Source organism: Pleurodeles waltl, chromosome 1_1 (assembly GCF_031143425.1).
Source record: "Pleurodeles waltl isolate 20211129_DDA chromosome 1_1, aPleWal1.hap1.20221129, whole genome shotgun sequence".
Taxonomy (NCBI): domain Eukaryota; kingdom Metazoa; phylum Chordata; class Amphibia; order Caudata; family Salamandridae; genus Pleurodeles; species Pleurodeles waltl.
Window position 1 is genome coordinate 831,650,843 of NC_090436.1, and position 27,699 is coordinate 831,678,541.

Consider the following 27,699-nt stretch of genomic DNA (forward strand, 5'->3'; position numbering starts at 1 on the left):
CTGCGGGAAAACAGGATGGGGGATGAAGCGGTGCATTCTCAATGCTTCGAGAGGCTGTTTAATGCACCACAAGGACACACACTAGATCTTCCGGCATTTTATAAAGTTGCACCGTTTCCTTTTTTCTGGCTTGAGAGTGGGCGCCCGTTATATTAAAAGCAAGAAGTTGAAAACACATTGAAACTCACATACAGCTGTTTTACTAGTGTCTTTGAATGTAAAATATCGCAATTATTACAATTTTTAATGATCATTATTCATATAATGAGGTTACAAAATGGTTCTATTCAGTGCTTGAAATGGAAAATTTAAAGTGCAGGTACTCTGTGCTAGAGTACCTGCTTGTTTCCGAGAAGTGCCGGTACTCTCCAATTAAAAGTATTACGCTTTTCTTGAGATGTGCCGGTACTCTACCTCTCAAAATAAAAAAGTGCCGGTACTCAGTACCGGACAGTACCGGCCCATTTAAAGCACTGGTTCTATTAAAATAGCTCCGATATCCCACCAGCAGCTCATTAACTGCAAAGTTCAAAACGGACGCCTTTCTTCACTATTAAGATCCTAAAATTGCCCTGGGCTGCTCCAAAAACTGCTGGGCGCTTTAAACAGTTAGACAGTCTGATGGAAACGTAACTCGTGACTGATGGGGGTCGAGCCAAAGCCCTCTCTGTTCATGTCAAAAGATCTCTGACCGCACAGGCATAATAAACTCTGGATGTGATTCACTAAGAGCATGAGGCCTGTTGCTCGGCAATGACCTTCATCATTTTCTCACATTGCCAGCAAATAAGGAACATCTTCAAATAATGTTCTTTTTTGAACTTCTTGTGTTATTAACATTCCACAGTATGTGTTCCATCAGTTCCCTTCAAGTGGGAGGAAGCCTCACAGTCCAAGGGTACTTTTCCCCTTTTGGCCACGCGTCAATTTCAGCCAGATCCAGAAAGCTCACCTTCTGCCCTAGAAGACACCAATGTTACCACCAGCCCAGAGTGAATTTGTGGGCAAAACCTTGAATATTCTGATCCCAAAAACTGACAGGCAACAGTCGTCAATCACAGGACTCATAGGAGTTCTGAAATGGCCACGGTGCGACTGTTTTCCTATTGGTGTTCATTTTATTGAACAATAAAAGAAGATAAAAGAAATACCTTGGCACACAAGGAGCAATGTAAAGTTGGCTACATCCCAAGAAGCAGGCGATGATAGGTGTACAGACATTGACTTTCTGCTAATGCTTACTTTAATCAATGCAAAATCGGTGAGTGCACGTCACATAAACACCTGATTGGTAAAAAGGAAAAAGACGTTCTAATTACTTCTGAGATATTTGTCACTGCTCTCACTTTTATGTGACAACTGACAACTGCAACTTAATGAGACTAACCAAAACATCAGGTGAGTGTAGCGGATGTTTTTTTTTTTTTCCTTTTTAAATTTGGAGATAATTCTTGTCAAATCAGAGCTCACAGTTATATTTGAATGTTTATTTGTCAAAATGAAAAGTTGTGTTACCCAGACACCAGAAGTACTCCTTACTTACCTCATTCTCACAAAGCTGGAGCAGTTCGAAGTACTCACATCAAACCTCCTTTTTATGATACTCAATTGCTAGTAAAGAAAACTATGGGATTTCAGTTCGCAGTTCAGCTACCAAAATTATCTTTATTGATCGTGAATAAAGGACAGCTGGAATGATTTAGGCCTTAGAGGATTCTCCCTCAACTCTACATGTAGTAAGGGAAAAACGGTTGTATGATGGAACAACGCATGCGCGAACCACGCATGTCTGAGCAACGCGGTCGGAACAACGACCGCATGGTTTCCACGCATGCCTTTAACACCCATTCCTTTGCAATGCTTTTTCATTGTAAAAGCATGCCTAGTAAAGGCAAGTGTGGGAACGGCATGCGTGGTTCTAGCATGCCACCCCCCCACCCGCCCTAAAAACATAACGATCCGACCACCCGACCCGCCCTAAAAACATAACTACCCGACCCCACCTGCCCTAAAAACACAACTACCCAGACACCCCCACCACCCTAAAAACATATCTACTCCACCCCCCACCTGCCCTAAAAACATAACTACCCCAACACCTCCACTCACCCTAAAACCATATCTATCCTGCCCCCCCATCTGCCCTAAAAACACAAGTACCTCAACCCCCACCACTCACCCTAATAACACTACTACCACAACCTCTTGCCACCCACCCTAAAAACATAACTATCGACCCCCCACCCACCCTAAAAACATAACTACACCACCCCCACCAGCCCTAAAAACATAACTACCCCAACCTCTCCACCCACCCTAAAAACATAACTAACCCGCTCACCAGCCACCCTAAAAACACAAGTACCCCAATCCTCCCCACCCACCTTAAAAATATAACTACCCTGACCCCCCACCCATCCTAAAAACATAACTACCCTACCCCCCACCTGCCCTAAAAACACATGTACCATGAGCACCCATCCTAAAAGCACTACTATCCCAACCCATTCCCACCCACCCTAAAAATACAAGTACCCGACCCCCACTGTCCATCCTAAAAACATAACTACCCTGACCCCCACCCTCCCTACAAAAATAACTACCCTGACCCCACACCACTGCCCTAAAAACAGAACTACCCTGACCCTCCTACCCGCCCTAAAAAACATAACTACCTCAACCCCCCACCACCCGTCCTAAAAAATATACTTACCCCGACCCCCCATCCTGCCCCTTAAAAAAAAAAAACTCAAACTCCCGATCCACCCCTAAAAACTACCCCCAACCCTGCCCCAGCCTCACTTACCTGAACACGTCCCCTCTCAATGCACTCTCCCTTTTTCTCTGCCTTAACCACGCATGTGGTCAGCACATGGATGGTTAAGGCAGAGAAAAAGGGAGTCGTTGTTCCAGCAAGCGTGGTGACACTCGTGTTGTAAAGAACAGTGCTGTTCTGAACTCCTTGTTCCGGACGTTTCCCAGAAAAAAACATCTGATTGAAGCACAGGCATAACGTTACGATTTACCAATTAGCAACATCTGGCACTGATTTGTCTGACTACTGATTGCTGAACTTCTCTATCACATTGTCTAGGGCCAGTAAGACTTTATATAAAATATGAAAATAATTTAAAATCATTTTGATCCCACCATGTACTAGTAATATCACAGAGTATCATTTCTCAAAAAAGCTCATAATAAACAAACAATAATAAAATATTTCATTTACCACTTGACAAGTAGACATCAAAAGGAGGAAAGAAATCTGAAGCTATAGAACAACTAAAAAGTAGTTCAGCACGACTCTCAAAGAAATATAACTCAAATGAAGTGGGACGAACCTCGAAGAAAAATTGCACAGAACAAACTGCACTTAAGCTCAAATCGTTCAGGAAATAATATTTATTGATTTTAATAGAGGATAGAAAATATTTTTCTCAAATAAAATTCAGGGGGAAGCAAGTTCTACTAAACAGTTATTCTAAACTTTGAGAAACATTGTCAACGTCAAGGCACTTTCAACACACTTGTAAGAACCAACTGAGTGGTGTGTGACTCTTTAGAGTGCTTTTCTGAGGAGAAAACTAATAAATCGTAATGTAGAATTTATTTATGTAAAACAAACTAATTTTTTAGAAACTGATGAACCAATTGTCATAAATTAACGAACTGACGTTAGATGTAGACAAAATGGCATCGCAGGAATTGTTAAACTCTATTGACAAAGTGAACCCGACCATTGGCAAAAGAGGGCTTGTTCAATGAAAAGGATCAGAACATATAGTAAGACGTTCAGATTCTGTTGCATCAAAGATCATTAAACATATAGCAAAAATGAACCCACTAATATCTGATCTTATCCACAGATTGACTAGGTCAGGTCACATTTCCAACAGTTTGAAACAAGCTATGAAATGTCGCACCTTTTAAAAAAATCTTTATTGTTATATTTTTAACATGCCCTGTTTATGTTCTGTGCTTTTATGATTATTGTGTAAATAACCGAATAAAGTTTTGACTGAAACAAGCTTGTGTTGCAATGCTGCATGAGAAGGCCACGTTAGATGCAGCAGAACTGAAAACAATGAGCCGGTTTGAAGCACAGCATCTTAAAACCATGGGAACAACACAGAAAATATATGACTCTAAGTGGTATATATTTAAGAAAAGTGGTGCTGCACACAGTGCAGCGCCACTTTTCCTGCACCCCTTAGCGGTTCCCTAACACCACCATGTGTGCATCATATTTAAAATACGGAGCACCATGGTAGTAGTTAGGGGACGAATCATAATATTTAAGCTAGCCTGGAGCTTTGCAGGATTATCGTAATTTTTTTTTACCTTAATCCTGCAAAGCCCATTGAGGCCAATGGTAATCAGTGATGTGCGTCCTTTAAACGCTTGCTCTTAGCAGGCGTTAAAAGTGCCGAAAAAAAATGACGCACAGAAATCTCTTGGATTTCTTTGCTCCATTTTTTGGCCCTACTAACGGGGAATGCCCCCTCTGCATACATTATGCCTGGCACAGGCATAATGTAGCGCAAAGGGCTACAAAGTGGTGCAGTGCATGCATTGTGCCACTATGTAAATATGGCGCAGGGATTTTGGCCCCCTGGGGTCACATCAGCGTAAAACAAATTACGCTAATGTGGCCTAAGGAGGCGCTAGGGGTTCTTAAATATGTCCCCAAGAATTTATTGAAAGACCTGGTGTTATGGACCAACAGCTGTCAAGTTTTCATTCAAACAAGTGAGTGGAGACAGCTCTCTTTGAGATCCATTCATCTATTCATCTAATGTGCTGAATAAAGTAACAGACCTCCTGATCCTGCTTGATATTTCAGCCTCCTTCAATATTCTAGGTTACACCATTGGAATAAATAGACTATGAATAGTGGCTGTGGGAAGTTGTAGTGAAATGAGTTGCTTCTTCTTTCACCAATCACTTGGCAACAGTGAGTATCATTCAATCGCCTCCGTTTGAAAACATGTGGTCCATGGAATCCTGCATGGATCCTGCCATCTCACCCCCTCTGTTTAATGTATATGTCCAGTCTCTACATGAATTACAGTGAATTACTGTGGAAAATGGAAATTCAGCATTCAGTTGTGTTCCCCCTCTCAAACGTCTTAGGAAAACATTGTACACTGGTCGGTTAAGTCTAAATCAATATAGAACACTTTTTTTTTGTTAAACAGTATCAGAGTATAGAACTGAAGATTGTTGAGAGTAGATACCCTGCCTTTTCAGTGGGATTGGCTGCAATCAAAGCAAAATATCTGATTACGATTGTAGCATTATGTTCGAATCAACACATCAGTGCGCAAACGCAACTATCACATGATGAAATAAAACAGAACAAACCGTTCTAGATCACTGTCGACTCTAAATTAGAGCACATGACCGCCAATCATTATTGGGAAAAGAAAAGATAATATTAAAAATATTGCAAACACAAGAGTGGTGACTTACATCCAGAAAAGTGAGCATATTTCCCACACCCTAGAAGATACCCCTGGCTTCCAATTGAAAGCACCATAAGATTGTCAACCCTGTTACCCAAAATCCCATTTTCTGTTACTCACTAGTAAATGTGAAGGTCAATAAATAATCAACTATACAAACCTGAAAGGTTGCTTATATAATGTCATAAGAAGCTTTTGACTGTGCCAAAAATAAACAAGCCTTTGTAATGTAATGGGCCTTGCGTTTGTTCGAGTTAGAGCTATCAGAGTTGTAGATTCCTAAGTGGACTTTTCTTGGCAGATAAATTGAAAATGAAAAGTAAAACAGTTGACATAAGCAAGCCAATTCAAAGCACCACCGCCGCTGTGAGCATGAGCCCGAATGAGAGACACAAAAGGAAAAAGAGGCTTGCTTGCAGTCAAACACATCAGCAAATGTGCACTTATCTATTTAACAGGGTCGATGGCTAAGGCGGTAACAAAACTGCCCAATGGAGGGACAAACGTAAAGCATTTACCAATGATCACAAAGGATTTTTGAAAGGCAAGCCCATGAACGACTGAAAGTGATATCAGCGTCCCCATGTTGAAAACAGCAACATGCCTTTTCGAAAGAACAAAAGACAGTTCCTCTTTAATAGCTGAGCCATCCATCTATCTTCCCAAAGCAATGACACCATCTCCTGCATTGTTATGATGCCCGTCTTGGGTTAAAGGCTCTTTATAAATAACAAATGATGATGATGTCCTAATAAAAAGAAATTATGTTGATATGATAATCTTAGTTAGTTTATAAAGAAGTAACTAAAATAGCAAAAAGGCAATTTTTGTGACTTTACAGCGGAAAGGCACATATCTTGCCATGGTATATGTCTGAAAGGAAGTAACCTCCATTCCGTATTTACATTTGTGAATAGTAATTTATCTGCCAATGAAAACATTATTAAAAGGAACAGCAGCTACAATTCTGAAACCGAAGATATTTTGTGCTAACAGAGAAATCCCATGAAGCAGAAACACTAGGGTTGCTGACAAATTGTTTTCCCGGTTGTGTCAAATTGGCATTTTCAAGGCGGCTTTATTTTCTGAATCCATATGATTAGAAACAAATCCTCCTCAGGATCCACTGAATGGAACAGCTCCGATGCGCAGCAGGTTGCAATGGCCTCCATACTCCAGGAGTAGAGGTGGCTGACTTCCAGAGCCTTTCTCTTTGTTTCAATTGGTCAGTGGGTAAAGTTAGGTGAAAAAACAATGTGTCGGCTGTTGTAAACATCATTAACCACATGCAGCAAACAACAGAGCGCAAAATCAAAAAAGACACAGTTCAACAAGGTCAGTAAAAATATCTTTGAAGAAAATACTGACAGAAATTTACAGAAACTGTGGCAATATATTTAAAGGCAACTCTGACAGGAGTATATTGAGTTTCATAATACTATGAGTCATGTCAGTTTCATTTTATTTTCCCCATGCCATATTTGGGCATACTGCATAAATAGCACTATATAAATATAAACGAAGCCTAGTAGTCTTACAAAATGTAGTTTGTGTATAAATGTATCATAGATCTGCTGAGCGAGCAAGGCAATATAGGGCAATGGTCAAAAGCATTAGGGGTGCTCTGACGGCAAAAGGACGAAAGGTTCAATGGGCTTCCTGAAGAGGGGACTCTGATCTCTGGTGCATCGGTGGAAGGAAGCCAGTGGTGCAGGTGCAATTTTCAAAGTGGGGCTTGTGGACATTAGCATCACATCAATAGAGCTGCTGAACATAACATCACATCATTGAGGCTACTGCACATTAACTTCACATCACTAAAGTCATAGGGGGTCATGGAAGACCCATCTACTATTTAAAGAGCAAGTGTGCTCAAGAAGTCTAAACTTTTTAGCGGCAAAGTGGGGGAGTAGTGAAGACTCATTAATGGAACAAACAAATATTTTGTTAAAACGTTATGGGGCAGATTGACTAACATTTTGCTTTGTGAATGTACCACGCTGTTGGCGCAATGATGACGCAAAATGTTATTTGTGATTTACAAAGCCACACAGATCTGATTTGAATGGCTTTGTGTGGGATATTTCTCAAAAAGTAATGTAAGGCAGCAATGGGCTGTCTTGCATTTATTTTTTAATTAGGGAGGAATTCCATGTGTGGAGCATGGGCATTCCCCCCTGGATTTTGGAGTATTCACAGATTTACTAAAGTTAGCCAACCTGGGGTACCCAGAGCGCCCACAAGCATTGTCAATGGCAATAGGTCTGGATTTATAGAACTGTTGTATGTTAATGTGAAGATTTACAAGTTCATGGCATGGAAATGGATATGTATTTGTGTTGAAACAAGGACCTGTAGTATAATATTGGTGTCCGTTAAAAGATCAGGTGACAGCAACCCACACCTAAACATCCTTGTTGTTTAATAACTGCCCTTCTCGCATCTGTGCTGCTGCCAGAGAAAAACACCATCAATTATCTAGTTATTTAAATTTAAGACACTTTAATAGCTTTACAATGTTTGGTGTGTGCCCATCAAAGCTCAAGCAGCTAGATAAATAAAGTGATCACAGATGTGTGAAGGGCAAGCATTTTTTTGTGGAAGCACGCAACTTCTCTGTAATAAAACTCCTGGTTCCCAACATATGGGTGGAACCAAAGTCACACTCTAATCATGCTGACATCACTAGGGGGAACCAATGTTGGCTGTACTATTTTGTTTCAAGAGCACCACATTGTGGCACTGAACAGCAGCACAGAGACCTAGTGCAAGCAGAAATAGGATCCAAAATAAGGTAGATATCTGGGGTGACCAAAGAAATGAAGCTAGATTTCCCACACTTGTTTAGACAGAATATCTGTTCTGTTGCACTCAAGAATTAGATGTGCTTTTCAAGTATTTTGATAGATGGCCTTCCTTCATATTACTGGCATAAAGGACAGAAGTGTCATATTCCTTGTTAAGAACCAGCAGACCTGTTGGCACTGGAATATGGGCTGAAATGCTGGCTAAAAAAAGAGCCTGCGGCTTCTCCCACTGCTATGAGTGCCGTGGTGTCCATAACAATTTTGAAATAAACATTATTACCCAATGCAGCATACCCACATTTAGTGATAACTCCAATTGTTTGGCCATGTTAATCTTGGAGAATTTTTTCCAAGGAATTTTTTATGGTAGTGGGGAATTACTTGCATATGTAAATGTGGTACAATAAAGTGAAATATAACTATTGCAGGTGCAGATTACACATCCTGACTTCCCAGGTACTGTTAATGAGGACCTTGGTCTCTACTCTTAAACTTTTCCCTTCTGCATATAAAATATTCCCTAGTCCATCAAAAATCCTCCCAAACAACTGATATTACAACATTCCACCATCCGAAGACATAAAGAGCAGAGATAAATGCATTTTTACGTTCAAGGCTTCCAAATAGAGCTCAAAGTCTAATAGGTTTTTACATTTTAGTTTCCACCGGGTCTCATCCAAAAAGGCATATCCTTAAATGACACTTCCTTTGTCTATTCAAAGGTACACCATTCTCTTTCCAAGTTGGTGACTGACTTCTCATTGTCCATTACTTCACTCTTTAGAAATATGAAATGTATTTTACTCACTTTTTTATTCGCCTACCATCACCATTATCAAAAGCCACCATGTGTTTCTTCACCTTTATTACCCTCTGGATCAGAAAACACAGAATAAACTCTTCTTTGCATAGCTCAGAATGTGCACTTCAATCAAAACAGTCACTCCTAAATCGCTGCCCTTCCCACCATGACGTTCATCATACTAATGTTTAACTAACTGTAACTCCGTAGGCCAGGTCTCCTGATCTCATCTCAGTCACAAACCCAGGATTGTACCTCCCTCCCCCACCTTTCTTACAAAGCCAGCAAGCATTTATTTCCTTTTCTGAACTACTGAATGCCACATTTGTCACAAAAGATTCATCACCACGAATGACCTGTGGAATAACATGTCGTTCCACTGCTATCATCAACCAATTTCCCTTCTCGGCCATTAATACGCCCGCTGCCACTCAGGGTTCCGTGAGACCCTTTAGCTGCATCAGTCTAGGTGTCACTTTCATCAGGGCTTCTGAATGTCATCACTTCCACGCACCTTATCACATCCTCGCACCATCTCCTATTCTGCTGCTTTGTAGAGCGCTCTGGTGCTCTCCGGGGCTAGGCTGACATTTTACAAATACTCTCAATAAAAAAATAACAATGATGCGGCTAGCTGTGAGCTTAACTCTCTGCCCCATTGCAACAGCTGGCTTCAGATCTGTTTCACAACCTACCTGGTTTGCACGTATTGCACTTATGTCTCATTAGCTGATCTCGTTAATGATTCATATCAACCACCAATCTAATCTGAGCTGTTCAAACCCTCTAGTTCAACCATGAAGCTCCTTCCTTCACACTAGGGGCCAGATGTAGGTAGGGAAAAATTTGCAACTCGCAAAATGCGACTCTTTGCGACTCACAATTTCCGACTCGCTAACTGCAATGCAGGAAGAAAACGCGAGGAATTTGCAACTCGCAAATGGAGTCGCACCGCAGATAGCGAGTCCGCTTTTTGCGAGCTCGCTATTTGCGACCGCGCAAAAAACGGACACGCAATTTGCGAGTGGGTGTCGCTAATTGCGACTGTGCTGAAAATTTAATGCAGGTGCTGCAGAACAATCTGGAAAACACTTCCTGGCACATGATGATGACATCACAGCCAGGAAGTTTACAAATACACCTGGGAGGAGGGAGGACCACACCCATTTCAACTGCAGCACTGCAAAGACGCAGAGCTCCAGCAACCATGGCAGAGACCACAAGAAAGAGGAAACTGAAGTTTGCTGAAAAAGAATTGGAGGTGTTGACTGAGGAGTGTTGTCAGCACCATGACCAGTTGTTTGGCAGGTGCAGCCCTTACCGTGCCAGAGACAGAAAAAAGGAGACTGTGGATGGAGATCCAGGAGAAAGTCAACTCCCTGGGAGTCAGCCACCGGAGTATAGAGGAACTGAAAAAAAGGTGGTACGACCTGCGCTCCCGGACCAAGGAGAGGGTGGCAGAGCGGCTCCGGGAGATAAGAGGCACAGGAGGGGGACCATCAACAGTACCACCACCCACTCCCCTGGAGTAAAGGGTAGAGGAGACCCTTGAGCCTGAGGCTGTATGCGGGATGGGAGATCTGGACACATCTGAACCAGGACCATCAACCGGTGAGTACCATGTGACATGCATGTACCCTCATTAATGCCATACCCCCACCCACCTTGTACACAGGATCATGCACAACCAAAATAGTTCAATTTCAGAGTAGCAAACACCAGAATGGTGCATTCTGGGCAATGTAGTCAAGTAGGCAGTTCATAGGCAAAAGTTTATTAGGAAGTAGATAACAGATAGTAGATACTGACAGTGTGTTCCCTATGTCCCACAGGTCTCCCACAAGACACCCCCACCTTCCCAAGCAGCCAGGGGCCACTGGTCAGCCAGCAGACACAGGAGGGAACAGGACCAGCCACCACTGCGACCTGCACCACCGACACCATGTCCCCTCACGAAACACCTGTTGCAGTAGTGGTGTGTGAGCCTGCACCAGGTACCAGCCAAAGTGCCACAGGAGACGTCCAAGGGCCTCCACCGCGTCGCAGGCGACGGGGAACTCCATCCTCACAGCAGCAGGCAGAGTCAGGGGATGCCTTCATTTCACAAACTGAGGCCGCATTCCTACGGGGTCAGCGCCTGCAGACACAGGAAATCAGGAGGATTACCGGGGCATTGCGGCGCATGGAGCGCAATCATGGAAATAGCATGCAGCAAGTACATTCTGAGTTGCAACTCATCAGTTCACACATGGGCGACCTTGCACTCTCCATGTGTCAACTAGTGGCAGGACTGCTAACGCAGACAGAGAGTGCACGGCGTCGTGACCGCCAGCTGCTGAACCGCCTAGACAGGATGTCATCCTCAATAGTAAGGCTGGCTGTGAACACAACAGGTCTGTCTAGGCGCACGGTCAGCCTCCAGGTGGACATGGGCCACTTTGCCAGTGACGTGGCACGTGGACTGGGCCGTCTCAGCCACGCTGTAGACCTAATGGAGGCACGGCAGGTGGCCAGGGGCAAAGGCGACATGCCACAGGATAGTGAGGAGGGCTCCACTGTCAGCAGTGTCTCTGCCGGTGACACCAGGGTGCTTCGCAGTGGAAGCACAAGGCAGGGCACTGCTGACCCCCCTAGTACCAGCCATGCTGGCCAACCCCGCCGTAGGGTTTGAGGTCCACACAGTCCTGGGGTTGGGGCACATGACGTAAATGTGTCCAATGCCAGGTGGACTAATGAAGCCCCTGAACTGTTCCATTTGTAAATAGTTTTTTTTTTTGCACTTATTAAATCACTTGTTCTTTCCACTTAACACATGGAGTCTTTGTGTGTGACATTGGGGATTATGGTAAAAGTTAGCACGTACCTTCCAAAGTATTGGTTTGCAATGTGTTCCCGTCTCAGTCTGCCTTGATTTGCGATGCTCCTATCCCCATGATGGCAATGTGGTGGCTCTTGCTCTTCATCCTCAGAATCAGGGTCTTCAGGGGTGAGAGGTAGCCCACGTCTGGTGGCAATGTTGTGCAGTATAGCGCATGCAACAACAATTTTGAAAGCTGTTATTGGGGTATACTGGAGGGCACCTCCACTTCTGTGGAGGCATCTGAACCTTGCTTTCAGCAATCCAAAGGTACGTTCGATTATATTCCTGATCCTCTTATGTGCACTGTTGTATCGCCTCTCATTCTCATTGCTGGGTGTTAAATACGGGGTAAGGATCCATGGTCGTAGTGCATATGCACTGTCACCTGTTTGGCACAAAAAGTACAATGTTAGCTGGGCATGGATGGTTTCCACATTGACCTGTATGTATGTCTGCAAGGTGTATTCAGCTCTACCTAGGAGGTATCCGTCTCCAAACTCCCCACATTCTAGGCGTTGGTGTATCCCACTGTGCCTGAAAATATAGGAGTCATGAGTACTGCCTGGAAATTTAGCAACCATGTCAGTGATGACATAATGGGCGTCACATACCACCTGAATATTGAGTGAGTGGGTACACTTCCTATTGAGGAACAGATATTCCAGGTTTGCAGGAGGGCATATTTGTATATGTGTCCCATCTACACACCCTATGATATGGGGGAAGTTGGCAATCCTGTAGAATTCCAACTTGGTGCTGTTGATTTCTGCCTCATTCCTGGGTAGGTATATGAAACTGGACATGTGTGTGAGTAAGGCATCTAGGAATGCCCTAAAGAACCGTGAGAGTGCACTTTGAGATACCCCACCTGCCACAGCAATGACCCCCTGATAGCTACCCGAGGCCAAGAGGTGCAGTGAGCATAGCACTTGCACATGTGTAGGGATGGCGCAGCCATGGACAGTCTGGTGTTGTAGCTGTGGTTTGAGTAATTCTATTAAATCTAGTATAGCTGCGCTGCTGAGTCTATATTTATCATATATCTCCTCCTCAGTTTGTTGGAAAAGTGTCTGCCTTGTTCTCCTGTCTCTGGCTCCTCCTCCTCCTCTGCTGGGCGGCGTGGGCTCTCCTCCTCACTGCTATCAGGTATATCTCCGCCATCTTGAGTAACCCAGATGCCTTCTGGGTCTCCTTTTATACTTTGGTAATGGTTACCACCTGCTCTGAGTTAGTGGTAAATTGGAAGTGCAAAATGGGCTTTTTGTGACTAGTCGCAATTTGCGATTTGCTATTGCATATGGTTTGCGACTCGCAAATTGCGACTTCCAAATTGCGGGTCGCAAACTGGGGTCGCAAATTTTGCGAGTTGGTAATGGCTCGCGTCGCATTTTGCGAGTCGGAAATGGGATTTTTGCATCACATTTCCGATTTTGCGGGGTCGCAAATTGCGAATCGGGCCATTTGCGACTCGCAAAAGTTTGCTACATGTCACCCTAGGTCCTTGCGAATGCGCAAAGTATGTATCTTTCATAAACCAGATTTATGCCCCACCAAAATATTCATACTATGTTTGAGACGCTAATTCATGCAAATCCATTCCACGTTCTCAGATTAAACTAGGCTAGTCTGTGGAATGCCATTTCAAAGAATGTTTTCCTCCATCTCATGATGGGAAATAAAATGGTGTGCTTCAATTATACTGAAAACCACTATCTCCCAGAATTTTCTACCATTGTTTTTAGGCTCACAGATATATGCTGGAGTAGGTAAAACTAAAGACCTTTTATATTGCCATCATCAGATATGAGAAAGGTTACGTAGGACATGCCCCGAATAAAATAAATGAACATAAAAATAAATGGTTAAAACACATTTCAAATTAACTACTATAACAATTAACGATTATATGTACCATAGATTATAGACCAGGACCAACTGCTGGTCGCTAATTTGGATCTACCAAAAACATAGCGTTTGGTGCAAAAGAATGACATATTTTGATTTTGACACTTTTCACATTACAATCATTGAAGCACCCTGCACATGTGATTGACAGCAGTGCAAGACTTGCTCCAGTCACAAAGCATACTTTGCTCCACATCACAGCAACAAAGGGCCACATAATATCGGATGTCTACCTAGTTTAGAGGATCAGACCATTAGCCTATGTAAGAGAGATCACAGTCTTAATGAAAGGTGTGACCGACCCCCACAAAGTCAAAACAATTAGTCCCGAAAAGATTAACTGCTGCTAGAAACCTGTGGTTCTCTCTTCGTAGCCTGGTCCAAGCAGCAAAGGTCCACCTTAGAGAACATGTATGTGGTGTGCATGTGACAAGGAGCCAAACAACTATGCAGTTCAGAACTAAAGAATCTGGAAGGATCTAACTAACTCAATTAAAAAAGTGGAGAATAGTAAAATACAGTCTCAAAAATGAAGATTCTACATATGTCTCAAAAGTTATAAAGAAACCAACTAACACCCTGCAGCAAAAAAGCAGAAAAAACATCTTCATTTTTACTCTTTCGAAAATACAATAAAACTTTCCAAAAACGGCAAAGTGCTTTCCAGACATGTCTTTACGATGTAGACAGACCCTGTGACGGAACAGTCAATAAACGTTTGCAGTGATTGGTCTGGGAGAATGAATTACAATTGATTTGCGACAGACAATCTATAAGGAATCGTATGACCAGTCTTGGAGACACACAACCTGAAGTGTGGATGTCTTACTGAACACATGCCTTGTTATACAGGTGTGTTAGACCTGACAGCCTGAGGGTAGTCACCCGTAACTTTTTGCCTGCCTCCCTCTACTTTTTGGACACTGTTTTCGCTGGCTTTTAGACTCTGCGCACTTTACCACTGCTAACCAGTGCTAAAGGGCATATGCTCTCTCCCTTTAAACATGGTAACCTTGGATCATACCTAATTGGACTATTTAATTTACTTATAAGTCCCTAGTAATGTGCACTATATGTGCCTAGGGCCTGTAGATTAAATGCTACAAGTGGGCCTGCAGCACTGGTTGTGCCACCCACTTAAGTAGCCCCTTTACATTGTCTCAGGCCTGCCATTGCAAGGCCTGTGTGTGCAGTTTCACTGTCACCTTCACTTGGCATTTAAAAGTACTTGCCAAGACTAAACCTCCCCTTTCTCCACATATAAGTCACCTCTAATGGGTGCTCTAGGTAACCCCTAGAGCAGGGTGCTGTGTGGGTGAAAGGCAGGACATGTACCTGTGTAGTTTACATGTCCAGGTAGTGTAAAACTCCTAAATTCGTTTTTGCACTACTGTGAGGCCTGCTCCCTTCATAGGCTAACATTGGGGCTGCCCTCATACAGTATTGAAGTGGTAGCTGCTGATCTGAAAGGAGTAGGAAGGTCATATTTAGTATGGCCAGAATTGTAATACCAAATCCTGCTGACTGGTGAAGTTGGATTTAATATTACTATTCTAGAAATGCCACTTTTAGAAAGTGAGTATTTCTTTGCACTTAAATCTTTCTGTGCCTTACAATCCACGTCTGGCTGGGCTTAGTTGACAGCTCCTTGTGCATTCACTCAGACACACCCCAACACAGGGTACTCAGCCTCACTTGCATACATCTGCATTTTGAATGGGTCTTCCTGGGCTGGGAGGGTGGAGGGCCTGCTCTCACACAAATGACTGCCACACCCTCTACTGGGACCCTGGCAGACAGGATTGAATTGAAAGGGGACCTGGTGCACTTCTTAGCCACTCTTTGAAGTCTCCCCCACTTCAAAGGCACATTTGGGTATAAAACAGGGCTCCACCCTACCTCATCAGACACTTGCTGGAGAAGAAACCTGAACCAGAACCTGCATCCTGCCAAGAAGAACTGCCTGGCTGCCTAAAGGACTCACCTGTCTGCTTTCTACAAAGGACTGCTGCCTTGCTGTTGCCCTGCTGCCTTGCTGAACTCTTGCCTTGCTGCTGAAGTGATCTCCAAGGGCTTGGATAGAGCTTGCCTCCTGTTCCCTGAAATCTCAGGACCAAAAAGACTTATCTTTTTCATTTGGACGCCTTGTGCGCTGAAACATTCGACGCACAGCTTGCTCCACGGTGACAAATTCACCACACAATGATCCGGAAAGATGCCGCTCAACGCGACGCCTGCGGTGCGACTGTAACTTCGACGCACGGCCTCACCTGGACAACGACGCCCGACTTCAGAAAGGAAATCGGCGCGACACCTGCCGTGAGGGAGAAAATTCCACGCACAGCCCACCGGAAAGACGCGCAGCCGGAAAACAAGCAGGAGAATCCACGCACAGACCCGGGACATCTGGTAATCCCGCAGACCACAGAAGGAGATTGTCCGCGCGCCTGAAAACGACGCCCGACTTCCCCGCGTGAAAAATAACGACGCAAGTCCGTGTGTGCAGGGGAGAAATCGACGCACACACCATTTTTCCACGTATCTCTTCCTCTACAGCCCTTTGCGGAGATTTTCCCCTTAAAACCAGGTAATTTGTGCTTGAAAGAGACTTTGTTTGTTTTTTAAAGACTTAAGACACTTTATATCACTTTTCAGTGATATCTCTACAATTTCATATTGCATCTTTGATCGTTTTGACCTGCAATTATCCAGATAAATATTATATATTTTTCTAATCACCGTGTGGTGTATTTTTGTGGTGCTATATTGTGTTATTGTATGATTTATTGCACAAATACTTTACACATTGCCTTCTAAGTTAAGCCTGACTGCTCGTGCCAAGCTACCAGAGGGTGGGCACAGGATAATTTTGGATTGTGTGTGACTTACCCTGACTAGAGTGAGGGTTCTTGCTTGGACAGGGGGTAAACCTGACTGCCAACCAAAAAAAACATTTCTAACATGGTGCTATTCTCCTCAATTATTAACTGTGCTGTGACTTCCCTGCTCTCTCTAGGGTACCATAAACCCAGAGCTGGTATCAAAGTCTTATCTGCTAACCTAGGCCTATCGCGTTCTCTTAAAATGGCACTGTTTAACATACATGTTTAAGGAAAGTTTAACTGAAAGACTGCACTTCATTAAAACACACCCTGCCGGCATCCTTTAGCATATAGAGATCTTGGCATAGATTACACAGCAGAGGAAAACACAAGATATTTGTAAAGCACTTGTTGCAGTCACATTGTTTAAAGTTGGCTTCCTGAACCAGTATTCGTCGGTTTCTCTCCATTGCCCAGTTGTCTTCTTACCACATCTTTTGATATCAATAAAGTCTCAACGGCCATATTTGTTTTTCTCTTTTGTAAGGAAATTCATTTAGTAAGGAATATGCTAATTGTGGAATGTGTAAATGTATATGTACCAGCTAATTCAGCTAAGACATTGCATTGTTCATATTAGTACTGTTTTTATTTGACGTGCAGGGAATCGCCTAATTGTAAGCCTTTCCACATGCCCAGAGCCACAGGCAGCAGGTTGGTGTCCTTCTGTCACTTGGGGTGTTCAAAATTTGCACAATTTGTTTTCGTGTAATTACATATACTTTCAGCAAAATTACGTGAAATTACGCGTAATTACATGAAATGCAAATCTAACATTTCTCTCTATATTTTAGGGGGAAAAGCATTCATGCGTCATCTTTTGGCAGGAGGATGCATTTCACAAAATCTTCATGAACAACAGCCACTCTCATTCCGTTGTTCGCATATATTCATGGTAAATTGTTATGGCAAATGGCGCATTTCGCAGCAAAATGTTTTACAGTGAATGGCAAAGTGACATAGCAGTATAATTTTTGGAATTTTGCGAAATCCCCCAAATTTTACGAATGATGCCAGCAGAATTATATTTCGCTCCGACATAGTTTAATACTTCTATTCCACTTCATTGGTTTTAGCAGTCTTCAGTAGGAGGGGGAATGCCGCAGTGAACTACCTCCAGGACCCCTTTTTTGCTGTGAGTTGTGATACAGTTAGCATCCCTTTGGCAAAACAGAAGATATATATTTTGCAATCACAAAGCAGTTTGTCTAGAAATAGCATTGCGTATTGATATTCTAAGTTGTTCCATCTCCACAACAGACTAACATGCCTCCTGTACTATAGTTGAGACGTCTGAAAAAACGTGCTGTGCGTTGTTGCAAACGTTGTGTAGAGAGGCGGTCAGGGAGGCAGCACTGGTGGACCCACTCTATGACAAAAAGGCTCACCCCGATTAGGTGTCTTGATAACCAGTTTGCTCTCTCTGAGGTTTGTTTTCCACATCGTGTCATTACGCTTTGCAGGTATTCTGATATTAAAGTGGGTGTTGGTGGTAGTCCTAGGACAGCGTGCTAAAAGCACTTTGATGTGTCAGTTCAAAATCATTTTCATTTATTAAACTTGGCCCTCCCATGTAGTCAGCAGTAATTCCTCACATAAGGAGAAAAGCAGGTGGTAAAGATTGTGAACTGTCCTAATGGAAGATAATAGTTGTTCGCGAGGAATAAACCCAATCTCTCAAAGAGACAGAGTGGAGGATTGTCAATATGAACCTGCTTTATAAAAGGGTCATGCTCGAGTCTATCAAGAGAACTGAGACATGGCTAGGTGAAGGCCTCTGCCCCTCTGCTGGCCGGGCCAGCGCACACAGGGATAGGAATTGGGGACAGGATTGTGCCCAGGCCAGAATAGCGGGGAGAATGATTTGAGGTGGATGTTGCACACATATGGCCCAACCACATAGCCAGTCAAGGCTTCCACCACGATTGGCACAACCCAGCCATATACCTTAGTAGTTCATTGTATTGGGCAGACTTGCCTACACTATGGTGTTTCCTCACACCTGCAACAATCTCAGGCAGGGCGCCCTAAGACACGTTTTGACTCAGGATGCTGGGAACTTGGGGGATAAGCTTTCCAGAAGCACATGCACAGCTTTAGCCACTAGAGAACCAGTACAACCAGGCACACGACTGTGCCAATAGTGGCGAACCACGAATTTCAACCCTTCCTGTTTAGAGTTCCTTTGTCTGGCAACAGTGGTAATTGTGACTCTGCTTTTCATTATAGTTCACTCTCGGTTTGTTTGACCATTCACCTTTGTTGTTTTCTCCCTTGTTTGGTTCCCTTCGGTACTCTAGTTTCCCTACCCTCTCTGTGATTCATGCCTCATTGCTTTCTTGTCAGCTTGTCTCCTTGTTTAAGCTTCCTCTCTTCCGTACATTGTGAGAATTTCATTTTCAGCTTCTGTGCACGTTCTCAGGTACACTATTGGCTAGTCACAGCTTCCCCTCTGCTTGCAGCAGGTGTGTATGTCACTTTGTTGGCCTTATGTCTAAGTTATCAACCCTTTAGTAATTGTGTTTTCTCAACCTCAGGTGGGACCTTGATATTGGTAACTTGGCCCTAATATGCAATGTCTCCAAAATCCACTCTGGGTTTTCCATCAGTCCAGAGAAACGTGTGTGTGTGTGTGTGTGTCCCTCCTTACCCTCTTTCCCCGGTAGCCTGGGTGATTGTTAAGATCCTTGTAGCAGTGCAACTGGGTAAGCTGACCTCTAGAGGAAGTGAGATGGACTGGCCTTGACATCCACACTGTGCTCATGATACTCTTGGTTGCCGTCGTTCCCTGCCTCTTGTGGTCTGTTTGACTTAGTGTTATTCCAAGGTCATGTCACTCCCATCTGTGCTGGCCCCAGCTGTCTCCGTCATGAGCTGTTGAGAGAATTTTCCCCTTTGATATCTCTAGGTCAAAGCATCGGGGGACGGAGAGGGTTCTGACAGACAGTGTGGCAGTTGATGCATGTTGAGATGGAAAGAGAATGAACAATTTTCAGCCATGGAAGTGAGCTGCAAGTTTGGGTGGCCATCTTGATCGGTAGCCCCACGCCATCCGTGCCAACAACTACGTGACCCCTTATTCGTGACAGTACAGTTTTGCCAGTAAACACATAGGAATACAAAATGATCATACATTCAAAATGAGGAGTGAATTTTTTCAAGTATACAATAACAAGTTTTTTGCTGTATACTGCGAAGTTCCCATCATGGCAGTGTGCAGTGCACACATCTCTAAACCAACACAATTAATCCTTCTATCAATACTTTAGGGTTTGGTTTCCACCACGTATGATAAAAACAATCGAACACTTAATTCATCTACTCATTAACCACTGAAAAGAATTGGAAAACATCCTCAAGATAGTTAAACACTGTGATATCTCCATGAACAGCACAACTCTCCAATTAGCTAATTAGCACACCATGCAAACTCGCTTGGATTCGTTTTAATTCTTTATTGTCATGTGGGATCATCACCAAATCTACAAACTGAAAAAAGTCACCCAACGTCATGGGAACTGAAATACTATTCTGGCTCTGAATTAAGGCAATTTCATGCCCCTACACACTAGACATTCTGAACTGCACACACCTTTTCACAAAAGAAATCACTTCGAAAAGCAAACATTGCTGACACCAACGCTTGCTAACCTGGAAAAATCAAACTATTGAGATGTTAGAAAGAAGTGAGCCTGAAACACTCAGCCACCCAAGCATCTACCGCTGGCCCACTCTACATACATGTCCTCCACATTTGTCAGACTTGACCCAACACACTGCAACTATTTCTATTTTCACCGAAGCTTATAATGTAATTCAGCAAGGAATATTTGACTCAGGCTTGTCAGAAGATCTTGCAGAACTTGGTAAACAATAAGCCTTTGGCACCTTCCTACTGTGGCCGTGTTTAGCTGACTGGTATTTGTTTGATTTAGAAACCCGTAAATGCATCAAGTCGATCCCATTTCAGGGCTTTTCAGAGGCAGGTTCTGGGCGCTCCAGGCAGCCCCCTTCCTTCTTCAGAAAGGCTCAGCAGCACGTAAAGAAAACAGACTAAGTTTTGTCTGCTAATCCTTGCACTTCTCTAAAGAGGTGTGAGGAGATCTCTGAGTACAAGGGGAGCACTGGATATGATACCGGGGTCGGCTTATGAAGTGTTCACTCAGATTCAAAGTTAGCCTAATCCTTTGGAAGGAAACAATCCTGATAAAATACATTTTCCATCAGAGGATGACCTAGCCCCACGGCAACCACCCACAGGTGAGCTGTTACTTGTGTTGTGTACTGGCATCTAGACAAGTTTCTGACAAAACTGGCCTGAGTGCTAAAGTCTTCTATCCTCAAGAGAATAGAAAGTAGGATGTGGGGGTTGGAGGCAGACCTTCTCATTTGCATAACATGTGCTGCCTTGGACATACCTTTGGCCACTTCCTTATTCAAATACTCTGCCTGTCATGGCCACAGGATGACCTGCTGGAATGGCGTGGTCCGTGTGTGGTGCACCAACATTTATCGTATGTTCACTAGATGCATACGATAAACCTCTTGCATACAGTTGGATTCACAATTAGTCCTACTGGGAGAGGTTAAAGGAGAAGGAGAAAATATGTTTCTGCAAGAGATAGGGGCTTTAGGAGCACAGCATCACCTACAACTTTGGGGTTTACATACCCCATCCAAGGGATACTCCATCTCGCATGTACCCCAGCACTTTCCGGCATGCAACTGAGAATAAGGGTGCCTAGTCATGACATAATGGGGTGACATGGGAGAGCCAGTAGGCAGTCTCACTATGAGGGTGCAAGCACTCAGTACTATAATTAGCTGTCATCAACTCTTAAAAGTGTCATGAGTCGGCCATGGTGATGGATGCAAGCCATGTAAAAAGAAGTACCAGTCTGGTGTGTATCTCTGCCATCCACAATAGTCTATGAACATGTAATTAGGTACAGGTTCGAAGAATATTGAATCATAAAATATAAAAATTTGAAGTAGATTGTCACATGAGCACAATCCAATAACTTTGAACCTTGCAATAATACAGCACGTTATCAATACCGTATGGCCCTTTACTTTGCAAACTTAGGGCCAGATTGACAAGGCCCTAGCACCTCTTAGTGCCACACTAGCGATTTTGTTTTACATTAATGTGGTTTTAAGGAGGCCATTCTCCTTCACCATATTTACAAAGACGCCCAATGCATGCATTGTGCCACTTTGTATCCCCTTAGGCCACATTATGCCTGTGCCAAGCATAATGTATGCAAAGAGGGTGTTCCCACAGAGGGAGGCCCATAAAAATGGCGCAGTGAAAATTTCAACATTTCACTGTGTCATTTTTAGCATCATTTTTAACGCCAGCCTAAGGCAGGTGTTAAAATGACGTGCCCATTACTTTCAATGGGCCTCCTTTACCTTACAGGATTAGCTCCACAGTTCATGGCGCTAATTCTGCAAAGTACCACAATAGTATAATAAATGATGGCGCTATTGTCCTAAAGTGTGCGGTGGTGCACTGTATTGTAAATACGGTGCACACATTGGGGGTCATTCTGACCCTGGCGGCCGGTGACCGCCAGGGTCACCGACCACGGGAGCACCGCCAACAGGCTGGCGGTGCCCCGTCGAGCATTCTGACCGCGGCGGTTCAGCCGCGGTCAGAAACGGAAAGTCGGCAGTCTCCCGCCGACTTTCCGCTGCTCGGGAGAATCCTCCATGGCTGCGGAGCGCGCTCCGCAGCCATTGGGATTCTGACACCCCCTACCGCCATCCTGTTCCTGGCGGGTCTCCCGCCAGGAACAGGATGGCGGTAGGGGGTGCCGCGGGGCCCCTGTGGGCCCCTGCAGTGCCCATGCCAATGGCATGGGCACTGCAGGGGCCCCCGTAAGAGGGCCCCACAAAGTATTTCAGTGTCTGCAAAGCAGACACTGAAATACGCGACGGGTGCAACAGCACCCGTCGCACCTTCCCACTACGCCGGCTCCATTCGGAGCCGGCGTTCTCGTGGGAAGGTAGATTTGCCCGGGGCTGGCGGGCGGCCTTTTGGCAGACGCCCGCCAGCCCAGGGCAAATCTCGAAATACCCTCCGCGGTCTTGCGACCGCGGAGCGGTATTTTGGTATTTTGTCGGGGGTAGACTGGTCTCGGAATCACCCCCATAGTGTTATTTGGGGGAGCAAGAAAAGTAGCATATCAAAGCTGATGTGCTACTTCCTTGAAAATATGGCCCATAGCATTTAGAATAATCTGAAAAATGGTAAAGTGCTAATATGTTCGAATTCCATTGAAAATGAGTGGAGTATTTAAGACTTGGATCATGAAAAGAATAAACGATGCACCTTATTAATCTCTTAATGCCGAAATGCAAATGTTTGTTACACTAAATACAATGAAAACTTGGTCAAAAATTTAATCAAGGAGAAACAAGTTACAAATACATTTCGCAGCTTTCCAGCATTTCAAATGAAATCTGTCCATGTATTGCTATGAAAAATTAGGAATTAGGGGCCAGATGTATCAAACATTTTAGCATTCGCAAACGGTGCGAATCGCAGAAATCGGGCATTTGTGAATGCAAAAACGTGTTTTGCGATGTATGAAAGGCATTCGCAGGCCAAAAACAAGGAATCGCAAAAATTTCGAATTTTAGCGAAGTGACATGGTTTTGCGTGTCGCAATCTGCGTATCGCAATTTGGGACATGAAAAGCTCGAATAGCGACTCGCAAATAGAGATTCAGTATTTCTTGTTGCAAATTGCGATACTCAGATTGCGACACACAAAACCATGTCGCTATGCGATGCATCAAAAAATCGCAAATTGTGAATATTCACAAAATGGCCTTTTGCACATGCAATTTACCACGGATTGAAACCAGGTGCAACCTATATAAAGAGGCCCAGAATGCCTCAGACTCTTTTCCACAATGGCTGCACTCTACGTCATGACGAGGAGAATGAGGATCTTGGCAGGTTTGAGGAGAGGGAGGAGGAGACAGGAGCGCATTTTCAGAGTGCGCATTACACTTTTTGACCTGACAGAGGAGGCCATTTTTGATAAGTACAGGTTGAGCTCAGCCATGATACTTGACCTGATAGCTGAGCTACAACCGATACTGCAGCGCACAACACACAGGACCAATAGCATACCCACCCATGTGCAGGTATTTATGCTCCCTGCACCTACTTGCCTCAGGGAGCTATCAAGGGGTCATAGCAGACACTGGAGGGGTATCACAGAGTGCCCTCTCTAGATATTTCAATGCATTTCTAAATGCCATGCTAAGCAGGATAGACCAGGACATCAGATTCCCCCACACCCCACAGGAAATACAGCAGACAAAAGTCGATTTCTACCAGATAGCACAGTTCTCCCATGTCCTAGGTGCCATAGATGGGGCACATGTTGCAATCTGTCCACCATCGACCACGGAGTATGTCCACCACAACTGTAAAAACCAACATTCAATGAACATACAGGTGATATGCAATGCCTCCTACATCATAACTGATCTCGTGGCCAGGTACCCAGGGAGAACACATGATTTGTACATCTTTTGCCACAGCGGTATTCACACAAGACTGCTAGCTGGGGAATTTGGTGAAGGATATCTACTAGGTAATGTCCAACTTTACAATGTTGCATTGATGGCAGTGTGACGTCAGATGGCACAGCTACTCATTATACCCTCTGTTCCTTCCAGGAGACAGTGCCTATGCAGTGCGCACCTACATGATGACGCCTTACCTAAATCCTGCAACACCAGCAGAGCGGAGATACAATTCAGCACACAGGGCAACCCGCAATGTGGTGGAGCACACCTTTGGCCTGCTGAAGAGTCACTTCTGGTGCATCCACAAAGGTGGAGGGCACTACAGTACAGCCCGGACACGACCTGTAGAGTAGTGGCCACATGTGCGATCTTGCACAATATAGCTACCACCAGGGGCATTCCTGTGGAAATATCGGAGCCAGACTCAGATAAGGATGATGATCCCATACCACCCCTACAGCCAGCAGACAGGACCAGTGCAGCAGAGGGCAGGCAAAGTCGTGCTGACATCACGCACAACCATTTCAGATGTAAGTAATGACAACACCACCTCACTGACATGTATTCCGGTAGTTAGCACCTTTATTACCTTGACTTCAGGTAACATATGTGTCACTAGGACAAAGCAATGCACAATAGGCAGACATGAGCCCATTAACAGTGTCACACTATTATCATCATAGTTTCACTGTATTGCTACATGTGAAGGTAAACCCCTGTAGCCCACAATGTCACTTCTTACGACCACGCATTCCACTTGAGTGTGCAGTGGCCTCGCCGGCACCTCTTGTATCAGGCTCACAGGCAGTACTGTGCCTGGCACTGCAACGCCTAGAATCCATCACGGGGACTACAAGACTGCTGAGGCTAGATGACACCTCAGTATCCCCAACACCCAGTTCGCTGGGTGTAGCACTGCGTGCTGTCTGCATAGCATCCAGAACGTTGGTTATTTGCACCAATCCCTGTGCAATGTCCTGACTGCTATGTGCTGCCTCCACCTGTGCGGCCACAGCACGCCGTGATATCAGGGCAGTTGACGTAGCGAGCCGATTTACGGATCTGCAAAAGCCATTGAACATTCCCATGAATTGCCGTTGGCGCCTGCGGTGGCTCACACGCTCATGCCTGATCCCAGTACAGAGTTCCTTAATGGCATTTATCAGTTCCTTCGTGTTATCTGCAGCTGTTTGCTATCACTCATGCAGCTTGCAGATGTTTGCATTCAGAGCCTCCAACTGCTTGTGCAGTCCTCCCATATTAGCATTGTGTGACTGCAACTGCCTGTGCATTGCCCTCATGTTTTTGCATTGCAAGCACTGCACTTTAAGCATGGATGCCTCAAGGCCACCAAAGATTGATGGGCCCTCGCCTTCATCTGTGTGCTGTGTGCCTGCATCGTGAGGCTTCCTGCAGGGAGTTGAGTGACGCTGGGGCAGGGACTGCTGCCTTCCTGTGGATATAGCTTCTGGGAATGTTGTGTGGCCTTCATCCGGCATTTCATCAGAGTCCAGGTTTAACTCGTAGAGAGGTAACACCCTTGCCCTGTGTCTGATTTGTGCTATACACAATGACTCACTGGTGTTTGAGTCGGACAGTGGCTGTGTTTCTGCATCCCCCACATTGGTACATTCTGCCGCTGCTGGGCCTGAGCCATCTGCAACGACAATGTGCAGCATGTCATTTATGAATGTATCACCAAATGTTGCACAGTGGTAATAAATGTACACTTACATCGTTATCACTGTGAATTGTGTGTGTTGTTCTTCTGTGTGTCTGTATACTTAATTGCTAGTGCTGCGTGTTGCGGAAGTGTCAATGTCAGTGACCCCACTGACAGCTTCTGAAAGCAGTGTGGACTCCACCAGGTCTTCCATGGGGGTGGAGGGTGTCTGGGTGGATGGTCTGTCTCTTCTGCTCCTGCCTCCTTTAGCCTGCTGGCCACACTCTCCTTGGCACGGGAACGCAGGTCGTACCACCTCTTGCGTATCTCTTCCACCGTGCGCTGCGCAACCCCAACTGTGCAGATTTTGGTCCAGATGTCAGCCCAAAGTTTCCGCTTCTCACTCTCTGGTACCTGGAGCGAGCTCTTCCCAAAGAGCCGGTCATGGCTCTTGACCACCTCCTCAGTGAGCACCTCCAATTCTTGCTCACTGAATTTCAGCTTCCTCTTCCTGTCTCCCTTCTCCTTCCCATTGCCAGCATTGGCCATGTTGGTGTTAGGTCCTGGCTTGCTCCCTCAATAGCCTCCCTGGGGCTGGTCTGTGACTCTCTTACTGCTCCTGTGGGTGTGGTACCTGGAAACAGCATGGACTGACTCACTCCCTGCTTGTGATGTCATCAGGCTGTGCCGGGTAACCGTTTTCACAATTTGCAATTTTCAAATACCGAATCGTAAATTTGTTTGCGATTCGGTATTTGGACCTCGCAAATTGCATTAGCGAATTTTAAGAAATCGCTATTTCCGACTCGCAATTTTGATACATCACATTTTGCGTGCCGGAAATAGCGATTTCTCAGAATTCGCTATTTGAGGCTCGCAAAGCAAAATCTTGATACATCTGGCCCTAGGTCACATAATGGACCAGGGTCATGGGAATATTTTCACTTAAAGTGACAACAGACTGCTGAAAAACCAACCGCCAACTTTTATAACTAAGTACATCAATACATGGCTAGGCAGTACAAAGGACCTGGCAGAATAAGACTAAGTACACCTTATGGATGTGCACGTTGGAAGAGAATTTGAATTATAAAATGTAAACCTTTTTGATTTATTTGTAATTTTTTTTCTCTTGTTCAAATGCTGTCTTAAAATGGAAACCAAAAATTGCACCACTCCTAGGACCCTGGTGGTTATATCACATGGAGTTAATTACACATCTATTTTTTAGGGTTGAGCGTGCAAGCGCTCTGGCCTGTTGTAATCTCTCTGTGGGCTTTTAACCACGCCCACTCTTGCTATTCATTCTTTGTTGAGCTTCATTTTTATTGGTTCATTTTGTGAAATGTTCCTCCTTTGTGTCCTGAGTTCCCTCCCAGGTGATTTCACTAAGTGAACATTTTTGTTGGCCATCACACTACGTAACGCTTCCTCCTGTTACAGCATGTGATGGCCCCTCCTCTGGTTTCGGTTTGCATTTCATCCAATCGACGATCCTTTTTAGACATTTACTCAGGGAGCCAATAACTCTCGCGCTCAGGCTCATGGTGGCCGAGGTGCTTTGAATTGGCTTGCTTCTGTCCACGGTTTTACTTTTCATTTTCAAATTATGTGGCAAGAAAAGTCCAGTTAGGAACTTACAACGCTAATAGCTTTAACTCGAGCATACGCAAGATCCATTGCATTGAAATGCTAGTTTCTCTTATGTTAGGTTTGAGATCAGACTCAGGGGGTCATTCAGACCCCGGCGGGCGGCGGGAGCCGC